This window comes from Artibeus jamaicensis, unplaced genomic scaffold (assembly GCF_021234435.1).
Source record: "Artibeus jamaicensis isolate MK-2021 breed Jamaican fruit bat unplaced genomic scaffold, CSHL_Jam_final scaffold_474, whole genome shotgun sequence".
Lineage (NCBI taxonomy): Eukaryota > Metazoa > Chordata > Mammalia > Chiroptera > Phyllostomidae > Artibeus > Artibeus jamaicensis.
In genome coordinates this window covers 40,142,912-40,155,760 of record NW_026522046.1, presented here as the reverse complement: position 1 = coordinate 40,155,760, position 12,849 = coordinate 40,142,912, and the positions used below count along the sequence as shown (strand labels likewise).

Genomic DNA, 12,849 nt, shown 5'->3' with positions numbered 1-12,849 from the left:
TGCTCAGAGGGTACCCAGGGTCTGTCTACAGGCCCACAAAAACCCCCATCTCCTCCCAAAGGAGCTCAGATGGGCCCTGGAGTTGTACTGTGGAGCAGCACCCAGCCCTTCTTTCCCCCACCCTGAAGAGATACCCCCAGCTCACTACCTCCTCACTCCTCCCAGAATGTCCCCCATGCTCCCAATGCCCCTTCCTTCCCCAACACTAGGTAGAGACTGACAACTTACAGTCCAGGTCAAGACAGCGAGGGGCCAACCCTCCAGTCTGGGCTCTCCGGCCCTCCTCCCACCAGGACTTCAAGAGGACCTTGTCCTTGAGTATTAGTAGACACCAAGGTCTGGGGCTTGACCGTGGGGCAGCAAGACTGGAGGCGTGCAGCTTGGCCCCATCTGTGTGCACAGAGCAGCCTGAGCAGTGAAACAGAAGGGTCCTGGGGGTGGGGGGGGGCATGGTTACCTGGGGGCTTGTCCCCAACCAGATCCTGCTCGTCCCCAGTCCAGTCCACCTCTGAAAGCCAGAAATGTGGAAAGTGACGGGGCTTACCCCTTCTGGGAAGACACAAGCTGTGCCCGATTTGAACACAGCTGTCCTTGCTCCCCAGCCTCACAGGAGTCTCATGCAGGTCACCCACCCCCCAGTTCTCCCAGGCTCCAGGGCAGTTAGAGGTAGACTCCCCCTCCTGGCAGCCAGCTGCTGCCCAGGCCCCTCAGACGCTGCCAGGAGTGCTGGCCTCTAACCCAGGGAGACAGCCTACTCCCCAGCCCACAAAAGGAGGGACCAAGACATGGGGTTTGGGGGAATGGCCTTGAGCTGCACTTAGGAGAGAGCAGGGAGGAACGTGATTATCTCAGGAAGCTGAGGAGCCAACTGTCCTCTTATGAGATGCCCAGTGGGGGCCTGCTGAGGGCAGGAGTCTAGCTGACCTCTGACTTCTGCTGAATGAGACTGAACTCAGAGGCTGAGGATGGAGAGAAAGAGGGAGAGGCAGACAGAAGGGAGGGCCTGTGCTCAGCACTGCAAGGACAGAAGGTCATGCACTGACCTAACATACCTTGGCTGTCGCACAGCCAAGTGGCCTCTGGCCTGAAAGTGGGTGGGATGGACTGTGCCTTTCCCAGTCTTGGATTTTGCTGGCGTGTGTCAGCTGCAGAAATGGGGCTGAGACCAAATGCTAACACACACGTGCTGCAGGCACCCCAAAAGCACCTCTGGAAAAGGTTCCCACCAAGGCACCCAAGGACCAACCCCACAGTATCTGGCCCAGGAACCGTCTCCTCCAAGAAGACTGTCCATCCACCAGCTCTCGCCTTGGCACTGGTCCTCAGAGTGGAGGGGACCCAACGGTCCTTCTGTCCCACATCTTGGTTCACCCTTCATCATGAAGTGCATTCTGGCCTCTCTGGTGCCTGGAAGACTTCAGTGAGGATGTTGGAAGGGTCCAGGCGACCACCCAGGCAGAGGGACCTCGGGTCTGGCCCTTCAGAGGCTAAGTGCCCCCAGGAAGGCTCACAGCAGCCTGTGCCTCACTGTTCCACTAAGTGCTCAAGGCAGACAGAGCCAGGGATTCAGGGAGGGTGCTTTTCCCTTCCACGAGGATGAAATGCATGTTTGAGAGCTGTGTCCCCTTCCATCCATCATCTGTGGTCAGGGGAGGCCACATTTTAGGCTTTGAGGGCTTGGCTAGGGATATGCAGGACCTGTGCCCTCAGCCCTCAGGTGACTGTGTCACCCCCAGGACCCTTCTGTTTCACTGTGCTCAGGCGGTTCTGTGCATACCCGGTTGGGGTTGGGATGGACGCCCCTGCTCTTGCTGCCCCTCAGCCAAGCCCCTGACCTCAGTGCCCACTGGTACCCAAAGACAAGTTTGCTTCAAGAGCTCTTAGCTTCCTCCCCAAGGTCCAGGAGCCTTCAGCCAGGATCAGGGCAGAAACAAGGGGTGACATGTAAGCTAAGATGGGGCGCCCAGAGCCATTGGCAGCAGGGTCCACTTGGGGGGTGTAGCCCACTGAGCACCCAGTCCCACAGCCCTCCCCACTCAACTATGTCCTGGACTAAAGCCCACCCCCCACCATGACCTCAGGGTGGCAGAGTCACCCCTAGCTTGGCTTCGGCCAATGGATGTGAGCAGATAAGGGGGGGTGGAGGTGAAATGTATCCTGAGGTGGCACTTGCTTTGTCCGCCCCAGTGAGAGACTCTAAAGGTGACCTGGTGGCTGCTGATCCAAGGAGGACGAGAACCTCGAGAGGAGTGGGACCCCTGCAGCCCAGAGCCCCCACCCGGACAGGCCAATCCCCTAGCCACCCACTGGCCAGTGGGTGGGGAAGCATGCGTTCTTCTGACAGTTACGGTGTTGGGACTGTCTGCGACACAGCACTGTCGTGACGACAGCCGGCTGTGACGTGGGGAAGGAGACGAGACCAACCAGTCATTGAAAGTTTCGAGAAGTGCCGATCGCTGTGCCGTTCCCCTGGGCGCAGCGATAATGCAGAACGAACTGCTCTCCACTTCACAGTCAGACCTTTTTACATCTGGGTAGCTATTATTTTTAAATTATATAATCTATCAGCCTTATAGGTCTTTTAATTAATTTTTAAATTTGGAAATAATTATAGATCCATATGGAGTTGTAATAAACACCACAGAGGAAACCATGTATCCTTCGCTGAGTTTTCCCAAATTGGCTTCTTGCGAAGTTACTCAGCCGAGACGTCATCAGCCTTGAATTTAAAGGGAAAGAAAAAAACCTGCTGAGAAGGTAATGAACCTATAGTAGTCCCCTCTGAACTTGAGGCGATGGGTGTGGGTCAGCCCTTTGGTGCAGCCCGACAGGCTTCTCTGACGGCATGTTCCTGCCTTTAGAGGTCAGTCGGTTGGGTGGCCTTCCTCTGGGAGGGCCCTTGGGTCTCCCCAGCATTGGACCGCCCCCCCCCAAGGTGGGCTCAGGCCAGCAGCCACAGGCTGGGCGCTGGTTCTAGTCAGCAGTCGGCAGGTGCTGCTGTGTGGGGCTGACGCAGTGATCAGACTTGTCATCTCGGGTCTGGCTCCACCAACTCATGGTGGCCCTACCCTCCAGGGTCATCAAGGTTCCTCCTTCTGAAGCCCCTAGTGCCCAGCATGGCCTGCCTCATGGGGTGACCTGGGACCAAGGTCAGGAGCTCAGGGTGGACAGAGAAACAAAACCTGTAAGGGACACACCGGCAACCACAGAGAAAAGTGTGCAAGTGATGGGCTGAAAAGCACAGCCCCGGAATGGGCGTGATCCGGTGTTAACACCAGAGAAAGCGGCATTCAAGATAAAGCGTGAAACGGGTGCGGGGGTGCACGTTACCTGGATGAAACACGTCCACAGTGGTGGGGGTGCAGGAGTGAAATCTGTGGGACCAGGGGAGAGCACAGCCGCACCAGCCACTGAGAACCTGGGCTCTGGGGCACATACCGTATGTAGATCACAGAGGAAATGCAACATGAAGGCATACAAACCAAATTCTATTGGTGATTTTATTTTTTCATATAAAATGCAGTATGCGTACAGAGAATACACACTTTTTTCCCAAAGTCTCATGAAAAAGTTTAAAAGCTCCCAAACCAAGCTGCAAATCAAAGCCCAATTTCAAAAAAATTAAAAATTGGGGCAGACTGGTGGGGGGAAATGCAGACAACTATAATTGAACAACAATAAAATAATTAAAATAAAAATAAAAATTGGTTAGGCCACATTTTCTGAACTTAACTTTATAAAAGAAGACATTAATGAAACAAAAAGATACAATAAAGCTTAACTTGTTGAAAATTTTCAGTTATTTTTGCAAATGAGTCCTGAGTCAAAGAGGAAGTGGAAACTGACCTGGTTTTGGAGGAGAATTCATTGCACAGTGATGTTTGTATTATTTCCTAGTTTTATTACTCAAATTAAAAAAAAAACATAGCAGTTAACTCAGAAACTGGAACAGAAAAGGAACAAAGTCAATAAGAGAAAATAAAAAAGAATGAAACGACAAGAAAAGCAGAAAGTGGAAAGCAAATAAACTTGATCTTTTTAAACTAAAAGATAGTTCCTTTAAAAAAATAAAAGCTTCCTCTTCCTGAAACTGTTGTTACAGAATGGACCTGTGTGATGGGGTCAGACAAGATACTATTACCAAATGAACCCCCCCTTCTCCCTCAGTCCCCCTGTACTAGCTTAGCCTTGCCCATGGCCAGGGAATTCCAGCTCTCAATGTCAGAGATTGGTGAAAAGGAAAGGAATTATTTATTCAAGTTATACAGACAAGAGTAATGACTTAATGTCTTCATTAAAACCCCAAAGTCCCTTAAAACACCCACAAACACACACAGTTCTTCCTTCCCCCCCTCTGCCCGGGCCAGTCAGCCAGGGGTACTGTATTTCAGGAAAAGAAATAGAGGTCTGTGGCTCAGGTAGCCCCTCGGTTCCCAGTAGTCCGTGCTCAACTAGCAGGCCTTCCTCAGTTCCTGGCACCATCAGCAGTGTCACCGGGATCTCCAGTCCTTAATCCAAACCCACAGGGCACCTTCTCCTGGCCCACCAGCAACAGTCCTTTAACCCCTTTCCTTCCCACAGTGTCTCTCCTGTATTCTTCCAAACTGCTGAGAGAGAGGTCTGTATCGCTGCTACATCTTGCTGTCTGGCTTGCTAAGCTGTGTGGCAAAGGGAGCCCCCAAGCCACATGGTCCTCCCCTTACTCCGAGACCACGTGGTCCCCTCTAGCGTGGCTGCCGTGCCTGGGTTTAAATCCCAGCCCCAACCTTCCTCTGCAGCCCCATTTCCGATTCTTCCCACAGTCGGTTACACCTGCCAACACTCCCGTATTTTTCCAGCTTTTCTGGGCTGCCACAGTAAGTCCGGGCAGGCGAGGCCCTGTGGCCTTGCAGCAAATCATCTCTGAGGTCTCACTGAGGCAATGTAACCTACGTAACCAGAGAGTTGCCTCCCAGTTAAATGACCACAGTTGTTTAACATATCCATGAAACCAGTTCAAAATTATAGCTATGTTAAATGGCCATGCCTGAGGTCAGTTGCAAAACTGTTGCTATGCAAAACAGTTCTCAATGGCACTGCTCCATATGTCCCATCCCCCAGTTCAGACTTGTGGGGGTGAGGACACTCTTTTTTTAAATATTCCCTGGAACCCTGATTTCTGGACCCCCTTAAAAATCTCTATTTGGGGACCTCCTTTCTGCACACTATTACACTGTCCTGAGGTGACCTCTGAAGATGGTTTGCTATTCACTTGACTCAGAAAACCCCACAAAATCATGCAAATCAAGAGATTCGGACTTCCGCCAAGATGGAGGCATAGGTGGAGACGCTGTGCCTTCTCACACACCCAAGTTTAGAGACAACAAAATTTTAGCAACAGAAAACATAGCCAAAACACAGAAAATTGAACTTTTCGGAAGTCTGATAACAACGAATTCTTCAGCCGGACCAGTAAGAGGGGCGAAACCAGAAGTTGGCAGAGTGGGGTTGCACAGGAAAACTAGGTCAGATGGACTCAGGTGCGTGAATCCCAGGTGTTGTGTGCGTGAACACCAGGTGTGGTGTTGCAACAGGCGGACCCAGCGAGGGCACAGGGCAGCAGGCTGAACACAGTCACCCATTCACACACAGATAGACCTGTGAAGGAGCGAGCAGTGAGATTGACCAAGTAGGCCCCAGCGGTGGGAAGCAGCAGAGGGGGCTGCTACTGCGCAGCTCTGACCCCTCCCGCACCTACAGCATCACAACCCAGCGACCTGGGTAGCCCCGCCCTGGCGAACACTTAAGGCTCCGCTTCTCATACCTAACAGGCGCAAACAGAGCAAACCATTTTGACTCGAGAACAGCTCAAAGCCCCAGAGCCAATAACTCTAAGCGATGAAGAAATAGCCAAACTCTCAGATGCACAGTTCAAAACACTGGTGATCAGGATGCTCACAGAAATGGTTGATTTTAGTCACAAATTAGAGGAACATATGAAGGCTAAACTAATTGAAATGAAGGGAATTGCACAGGAAACCAATAGTGATGGAAAGGAAACTGGGATTCAAATCAAGGGAGTGGACCAGAAGGAAGAAAAAAATGACAAAACAGAAGAATATGAAGAAACAGGAATTCAAAAAAATGAGAGGCTTAGGAACCTCCAGGATATCTTTAAACGTTCCAACATTCGAATTATAGGGGTACCAGAAGGGGAAGAGGAACAGCCACCAGTGGAAAACTTATTTGAACAAATAATGAAGGAGAACTTCCCCAATCTGGCAAAGGAAATAGACTTCCAGGAAATCCTGGAAGCTCAGAGAGTTCCAAAGAAGTTGGACCCAAGAAGGAACACACCAAGGCACATCATCATTACATTAGCCAAGATTAAATTGAAGGAGAGAATCCTAGAAGCAGCAAGAGATAAGGGGACAGTCACCTACAAAGGACTTCCCATCAGACTATCAGCTGATTTCTCAAAAGAGACCTTACAGGCAAGAAGGGGCTGGAAAGAAGTATTCCAAGTCGTGAAATCCAAAGACCTATATCCAAGGTTGTTCTGTCCAGCAAAGCTTTCATTTAGAATGGAAGGGCACTTAACCTTCTCAGAGAAGGTCAAGTTCAAGGAGTTCATCATCACCAAGCCCTTATTATATGAAATGTTAAAGGGACTTATCTAAGAAAAAGAAGATAAAAAAGACAAACAGTGAAAGGACAGCAAACTCACAGTTATTAACAACCACACCTAAAACAAAAGCAAACTAAGAGGACAGCTAGATCAGGAGTGAAAACATAGAAATGAAGAACTCATGGAGGGTTAGCAACAGGGGAGTGGGAGGAGGAGAAGGGGGGAGAAGGTACAGAAAATAAGTATCATAGACAGTAGATAGAAAATAGATAAGGGGGAGGGCAAGAATAGTATGGGAAATATAGAATCTAAAGAACTTGAGACACGTGGTCATAAACTAAAGGAGGGAATGGTGGGGATGGGGGTGTGCAGGGTGTAGGGGAATGAAGGGGGGAATAGAACAACTGTAATGGCATAATCAATAAAATAAAAAAGATTCCAATCTATGTGTTCACTTTAAGAACACTCGTGAAATTGCTCAGGCCATCAAGGCTATGCATATTTAAAAAGCCACCAAGTAAAGCCACCAGGTGTCTGAAAGATGTCACTTTAAAAAAGCAGCATTCCCATTCCATCGATACAATGGTGGAGTTGGTAGGTGTGCCCAGGCCAAACAGTGGTGCTAGACACAGGGTCGGTGGCCCAAAAAGAGTGCCGAATGTTTGCTGCACATGCTTAAAAATGCAGAGAGCAATGTTAAACTTAAGGGTTTAAATGTAGGTTCTCTGGCCATTGAGCATATCCAGGTGAGCAAAGTGCCCAAGACGCAGCACAGAACTTACAGAGCTCGTGGGAGAATCTGCCTGCCACGCTGAGATGCCCCTACTGAAAAGAGCAGGTTGTCCCCAAACCAGCTGAGGAAGCTGCAGGAAAAGGACATCCCAGAAGAAACTGGAGAAACAGAAGCTCATGGCCCGGGACCAAATTCAGCGTGAAATAAATATGAATAAAGAAAAAAAAAGAACGTGGCATAGGGAATGCTCTGGGCAACTGGACCAAGAATTACAGTAACATGAATGTCGCAAGACAGAGGAAGGACTGCCGTGTGGAAGCTGTGACAGCTAGGAAACAACAGCCCACCCCCTACGCTGAGAGAAGTACTGATAGTGCCAGGCACCTGCACACAGGACAGGCTCCAGCACAGAAGGCAGGTGCCCAGGACCGCCTGAGGCTGCCCCCGGGCTCCAGGCTGCTCCACCCCCACCCTTCACCCCGGGAGCCTTCTGCTCAGCCCTGGGCTATGAAAGCTCAGACCTCAGTTGTAAGAGGTCAGTGCTGTCCCATCTGCCTCCTCACTGAGCTTTACTCCAGAGCCCAGGAGGGTCTTTTTTTTTTATTTTGAACTTGGCGAATAAATTCAAATTTATTCTCAAACTGAGTAAGGTAAAGTAGCTCAGAACATTCCGACAAGAACCTACCCTTCACACCTCACTTCCACAAGGCACTAGCAGGAACAACCAGTGAGGACCACTGACTGTCACTGGTGAAGGGGGCCAGAGAGCCAGGCCAGCCCCGCCCTGTGGGGCACAAAGGGTCTCAGGGCAGTGGGAGGCATGCTTCCCCAGGGGCAGCCCCAAACCAGGGAAATGATTCTACCCAAGGGGAGACACTGCCCTTGGCCAGGCAGACAGGCAGGGGACTCTGAGAACACTGACGGAATGTGGGGGAACCCCGGAACCAGGAGGACAGGGGGGTGGGGACTGGAGTGCCTGGGTGGTGCAAGGACCATTCGAGGTCATTTCCGGAATGTCTCAGTGTATCACCCTGAGGTTGGAGAGAGACAGATCCCATATCGCAGCAGGGATGCAAGGGGCCTTGGCCTTTTAGGGTGGCCCCTGGACCAGAGGATGACAAGTGGGAGAAGACAAGTCGTGTGGAAACCTGTGTGGCCATTAATGTGTGCCCCAGCCCAGAGCACACCTAACTCCCCCTGCACGTGCACACACACACACACACACACACACACACACACACACACATCTCAAGGCTCCAGGACACTGTGTCACATGCAACTGGACCCTTGTCACTTCACCACTTTACCCCTTCTGGGCCGTGGGGGACCCAGGCAGCAGCCTCCTCCCATGCCCCATGGCCTCTCCCTGGGCCCCAGCCTCTTGCTCTTTTAGAACCTCCTGGCTCACTACTCTCTTCCAAGCATTTTCACGAGCTGGGGCTGGACTCTCAGGAGTTGAGGGAGGGAGACGGGGAGGGGGGCTCCATGCTCTCCACCTGTCCCAGGACTTCACCCACTTCCAGCAGTGCAGGCTCACAAAACATCAATTTATTGAGGTGCAATTCACAAGCAATAAATTGCACCCATGTGAGTATGCGGTTCGATGCTTTCTGACGACATACGTTTCACCTCTACATGTGTCCACACACAGACCACTTCCATCCTCTGAGAGCCCAGCCCCTTCCTACCCACCCTGAGCCCCAGCACTGAGCTGCCTCCTGGACAGCTCTCCAGGCAGGGGGACTCCGCAGTGTTTCTGGGACGTGGCTGGCCGTCCTTCCCTTGTGGTTCTGAGGGGTCTTCATTATGTGATCTACCCTCCATTCCTTGATGGATGTTTGGGCTGTTGCCAGTTTTAGTGTTTATAAGTAATAATGCTATGTAGGCACACCTATGCACAGGTTTTTGTGTGAACAAAGTTCTCACTTCTTGAGTAGATGCCTGGAGTGGACTGTGAGGTCTCATTGTAGATGCATGTTTCATTTTGTAAGAAGCTGCCCAAATGTTTTCCAAGGCAATTGTCCCATCGCACATTCCACATCCCACACGTCACCAACAATTAGTACTGTCAACTTTTTAAGTGTTAGCCTTTCTAGTGGGGGTGACATGCTCTTTCCTCGATGACAAAAGATTGTGATACTGAGCATATTTTCACGTGCTTATTAGTCATTTGTATGTCTTTGTTATGAGTCTGTTTGAACATTGAAATGATATAACAACACAATTCTGTGCATGTGAGCCCACTTCATGTTATGGGAACAGTTTATTGGATGCGGTCTCAAGGCTATGAGAACACTAGTTATCAGGCCCCTCCAAGGCTGTGGGAACACTGATTCCCTTAGTTACCCAGACACCTGGGTGAGGAAGCCAGACTGCCTCCACTTAGCCTACAGCCCACATGGCTGGTATGAAGAGAGAACATGTGAGCACAAGAGCACACCAACAAATAGGCGAACAAATGTGTGTTACTGAGTGAGAGGCCTTTGTAAAGCTTTGATCTTACTATCTCGAGCTTTCAAACTGAACAATCTTTCACACTCCTTTTCAGGCTTGTGCTGGGCCCTTCCTCTAACCAATCATTGCCTAGATCTTCTGAGGTTCTGCGTCTCTTATCCAATCCAATCCTTCTCCCAGGTTAGACGCCTCCCCTTTGTGGTCACCATCATGGCTCCTACTGCCCACGCCTCAAAGTGGGAGGACCTTCCCGTGTGCTGTCTTGGCTTCTTGTGGGCATGTTGCCAGCAGAGGAATTCCCCCCTCTCCTCCCACCGGATAATCCCAGTACTGGAGAGCTGGCTGATTTCTGGGGAGATCCTTCCTCCCTATGCGGTGGGAGGGGATGCAGGGGTGTCGGTCCCCTTTGTGGGGCAATGCTGTTTTCCCATGAAGTATATGAAGCTGTGGCTTCCCATCTAATTAAGCTTAGCCAGTTTTGCTTCTTTCTCTTCTGTTAATCTCGAGCTGCCTATGCTAACATTTTCCCCCTGAAGAGACCTGGGCCCTTATAATCTTAACCTTCTAAGGGTAAATGGATGAAGGTTTCATATTCTGTCGCTTCTTCCTGCTGTCAAGAGGTATAGTTCTGCCCATCCCCAGATCCTCGCTGCCAAAGGAAGAAGGGCGTCAAAAGAGGAGGGGTCTTCACAGGAGGAAGACCGGTTGTGTAAAGTCAGGGTCAGCCTGGCACTGTTCTTGGGAGGCGGCCTACACTACGTCGGGAGGACGGCACTGCTGGACAAGCTGGGGTCTTTGTATTCTAGAGGTGACAAGAAGATTAAAAAGGCATAGTCCAAAAATGAGGAGAATTATACAACTAAAATTCTGATGAGGGTAAGAACCAGGTGATAGAGGGAGTGACTAACGTTACAGTGTCCCAGACAGGGTGAGTAGTCGCATCCTGGGCCCGTGGCTTCCTTGAAAAAGGTCGGTCTTTACCTTCGTGGATGAAAAAGAGGCCACATATAAACCTGACAAGCTTGGGGAGGCCTCTGTGGCAGCCTTACTAACCCAGTGACCTAAAGTAACCGCATGGGATTGAGGAGGGATGGTAAATGGCTAGGAGAATTCCTTGGCAAGTGGAATGAGGAAACAGACAGACAACTGGACAAACTGGCTGAGCGAAGTATAGCCAGATACAGAAGGTCCAGGGCAGAAGGCCCACGGGCCTAGCAACAGGCAACACTGGCGCCAGACCTCCCCCTCAGGGTGGCCTTTCCTGCCGGCAGATGCCGGTCCTGCAGTTTGGACCCCTCTGATCTTTCCTCCCTGCAGATAACATCTAGTTCTCATCTAGCCGTATTTCAGTTCCACTCCCAGAAAAGCAGCAAAACCAGGCAAAAGACGTCAGGACCAGCTGCAATGACTAATGACTCCTGCCCCGTCACTGACCAATCAGTGGAGACCACAACCCTGAAAGGATACACCTGGAAAAGTTAACGACTGTTCTATTGAAATCCTTCCCTAAGACCTCCCTTAAACTCCCAGGCTTTAAAATGCTCAAGACGAAGGACCCAGCTCCTTCTGGGAGCACAACTGCACCTCTCCCTCCCTCTCTTCTTCCCCCACAGGCCAGCATCCCCGAAACTCTAAGGGACCTCAGGGAGCAATGGCTAAACCCCTGAACCCAACCCAAAGCCCCCCTTTCTCTGACTCTCCAGTGAGCCGACGGTAGCCCCACCTTGGCTCATTTGGCCACAACGTTTCTAGAGAGCCAAAGCAGCCCCACCTAGTCTTTCTCCTGTCGATTCTTCTAGCCTAGGCCCTTTCCTGTTTCACTGTCCCAGGCTTTAATAGACATCCTCTCAAAATCACCTGGCCTCATGTTCTGATACACTTCCTGCATGACGTCAAGAACCCACACATCACAGGCCAGCCCAAGGCAGACCCCGCTCTGGGCCCGGTCCCTGTCTGGTGACAGGGTGGTCTGAAGTGAACACTTCCTAACTAAAAGCGAAACCTAATGAGAAGTCATGTCGTGGGTTGGTATCGTCCTTGATAAAGGTCAGTCTTTACCTTAACCAAGCCTGTCTATTGTCTTATTGCCACTGTGATAACGTACCTTCGAAATATCAGAGTAATCCCCTTCTTCCAGACCCCTGAGGGCATAATCTCCCACACACGGTCTCTATGTGCTGTACATGTTAATTGTTAACTGACCTATACTCACCAATGGAAAAGAAGAATGCATCTATTCTTCTTTGTATTCGCTTTACTTTGTATCCAAACTTAGCAATTTCCCTGCTTTGCTTTCTCTCACCTCCCTAATCACCAGTGAATTTGGTGTGGCCCACCTTACATCTTCCCCTTTGATTCCAATCTACAAAATAGGTGTTAAATCTGTCATTTTCCAGAGCATTTTCTCAATTCATTGAGATTTTTGCTTCCTGGCCATTGTCAGTTTGGCTCAAATAAACTCATAATACTTATGTATAGGTTTGGACATTTCTTACACGGAAACCTTTGAAATTATCCATTGTTTTTGGGCATCTAAGGTAACACACTTCGGAATTTTGAATAATCACCTGTCCAGACCCCTGGGGCACAGTCGCAACCAGAGCAGGAAACCACAGCACCCCCCCTCCATTGTTATCAGTGTCCTGGAGTCCTGTCTCTGTGCCGTAAATGTTAGTTATTATGATTCTGCACCCACCAATGTGAAAGACGTAAACGTCTCTCCATCCACCCTTTGTCCATCCCAGAGGTTTCCCCTCTTTGCTTTCTCCTGGCTCTCTGACCCGCCGCTCGTGCCTGCAGGTTTCATGTCGCCCCCTTACACCTCCTCCTTCGATTCTAATGTATAAAATGAGCTACGGACTGCCATTCTGTGGAGCATTTCCTCAACCTGTTGAGGTTTTGCTTCTCAGTGTTTGTGTCATTTGGGTTCAAACTCACTCCTACCAGAATTTCTCCTGCTGAATATTCTTTCCTCAACAGCCCACGTGACTTTCTCCTCCCTCCAGACCTTGGGGACTCACGGGACTTGCTGATGCCCGCTCACCTGTCAGATGGC

At 50.3% G+C, this 12,849-nt stretch overlaps 1 long non-coding RNA gene across 1 annotated transcript in view; it reads left to right on the top strand.

Moving 5' to 3' along the window:
* Positions 1 to 12,849, top strand: part of LOC128626292 (uncharacterized) — a 16,343-nt gene extending 3,494 nt beyond the window's left edge. The window contains exons 2-3 of the long non-coding RNA XR_008390218.1: positions 2,615 to 2,757; positions 12,774 to 12,849. This is a non-coding gene — a long non-coding RNA (uncharacterized LOC128626292). The remainder of the gene's footprint in view (positions 1 to 2,614; positions 2,758 to 12,773) is intronic.